Source organism: Pteropus alecto, unplaced genomic scaffold (assembly GCF_000325575.1).
Source record: "Pteropus alecto unplaced genomic scaffold, ASM32557v1 scaffold20, whole genome shotgun sequence".
Taxonomy (NCBI): domain Eukaryota; kingdom Metazoa; phylum Chordata; class Mammalia; order Chiroptera; family Pteropodidae; genus Pteropus; species Pteropus alecto.
This window is the reverse complement of record NW_006436298.1, coordinates 15,170,283-15,172,801: the sequence shown is the minus strand read 5'-3', so window position 1 is coordinate 15,172,801 and position 2,519 is coordinate 15,170,283.

Below are 2,519 nucleotides of genomic sequence, written 5' to 3'. Positions count from 1 at the left end.
AAATGGGATAATCCCGACACAGGACAAGTGGTGGGAAAGGGCAATAAGAGCCCTGAAATAATATCCATGTGAACGAGATGAATAAAGGCTGACTGGGGTCAAAATGGGATGGAAATCCCACTTTTATGAACTACTAGCCCCAAACATGTTTCAGCACCTAAAAGGAAGCCATCTTGTTCCCTGAGAATGTGGTTATATTATTAAATTAAAAGAGTTACTCCCTTTCTGAAGCCAATACCATCCCCCATACCACTGTCTGAGGCCAATATCATCTCCTTGAACCACTGTGGCTGAGGGACAAATTTACACCATTCTCACTGGCAACCAACCACTGGAGACAATGATGGTCTTCAGTATTAAAAGTGGTCTTAGTGGTGAACATGGCCAACTCCATGATTATCTGAGTTTGCCCTGAGATCTGCTTTTTCCTATTGAAGCACTTATCTTTAGAGATGGTTGTGAAGTTCATCAGCCTCATATGTTCCCTGACCTAGCTGAAGTTGCAACTGGCACCAAGGCAAGGGCGACCCTTTATAAGATATGAATTAGAAGACTGCAGTGAAAAGAGACCACAACAATACATAACATTCAAAGAACATTTACAGTTAAAAACTATTTGTGAATTTTAAAGTTTTTGATGCCATACTGGAAGTCATACTGATTGAGAGAGTTTTGCTGAAATCAGTTGTTTCTTTTTTAATTTCCTGCTCTCTGGCCAACATAAATCGTATGCATATTCTAAGTGCAAATATGAATACCTGTTCTTGTTTTAAGTGAAAATTTAATCATAGAGTCCTTTAGATTAAAAAACCAACAAGATCACATAAACATTTTAAGTTTATCTTATACTGTAGGATAAACATGTTTCTAGTATAAAAAAATTGACTAAAATTCAGTTCATTCAACCTACATTAAATATAGTTTTTCATAACATCACACCAAAAAATAATAATACAAAAGGGAACTACAACTGATTTTAATCAATTACTGTTCTAGTCCATTGCTATATGCTGCTACCACTAGAATCCCACTATTCTATTATATCTCATCTTATATTTGACATTTTTTGAAAATGAATATAGATATTAAAATTTCATTTTATTTTACATTTCACTTGGATATTGAATGGGTTTCCTGATTTCAAAATTCCAATTATGTTTTCTCCAAAGAAAAATTATTTTCCTCTTCAGCTCCTGAATTCATTTCTCTTAAGGTTAACCTTGATACTGTTTTCAAAAAAATATTCCTCCATATACTTTTAAAAAGTCAGAGACTGTCCCTGTATTACTATCTAACATACATACATTTTATGTCAAACCCCAGGCAGTGATGATTCATGAGTTGGTAGTGAAAGTTGTACAGAACAGCAGCTAACCCAGGATGAGTTTGTGTAGTGCATTTATAGATGGAAAACGGGGAAGAAGGGCTCATTCAGTTCCAGTCCACCAAGTTCATAATAAGCAATTAAATATCTGTAATTAAATCTCCATTTACTCAGCAGACCAGAACAGCACAGTTCAAATCCAGTCTTCAGGGTAAGAAAGTAATAAGCTTTATAAAAACTACATTTATTAATTCTGATAATAAAGAATGTAACAAAAACAATAAAAAATAAATGTGTGTTTAAGAGATCTGTTGGCATTTAAGGTCTAGACAACTTTAACTGGACTCCAAAATTAATACGCACCTGCAGAAATAAAATAAACAACACTAAAAATTAATATGCATTTATTTCAGTACTGGGTAGAGGTAGCAATTAATGTGGGCAAGAAAGGAGTTTAAGAATGAAACACCTGTGGGTATTAAAAATAGTAACATGCCCCTTTAAAATGATTTCTGTTGCTATGAACAATATTCAAGACATGTGGAAGGGAGAAATTTATAATATCATAAAAGTGTGATTGCTGAACTCTAAAAGCATTCTTGGGTCTCAATAATACTCCTCTTTTATATGACAAATTGAATTATATACTTTTCCAACAAAAACAAATTCTAAATAAAAACAGTTTCTAATCTGGGTAAAAGAGCTGCAAATAAATGATGGTAAGAGTTACCGAATTAGGGTTTACTATGCAATTTATATTTACAGAGATCTGAATTAGGATCCAAAAAAAAAAAATGAAAATATGACTCCTGCTTTTTAGAAGCTTACACTGTATCTGGAGCCCCAGACATACTCATTAGGAAACAGAGAACAAACAGTCTCAAAAATGTGCATACACACCCATTTGCAAAATACTTTCCTCATATTATTTCACCAATCCCATAATAATCTAATGGGAAGAGAAGAGAGTCACTATTATAATCTGTGGATTTTTGAGTTTGAAAAACTCCAGTTCTATCATAAAGTAATAATAATATAATTAAGGAATTAAACATTTCATAGGCCCAGGCACAGAGATAAGCAGTTACGTGAAATATCTTAATTATACCTTACAACAATACTATGAGATAGGAATAGAATTATATTCTCATTTTAGAAAAAAGAAAAATAAAGCTTATTAAATAACTTTCCTGAA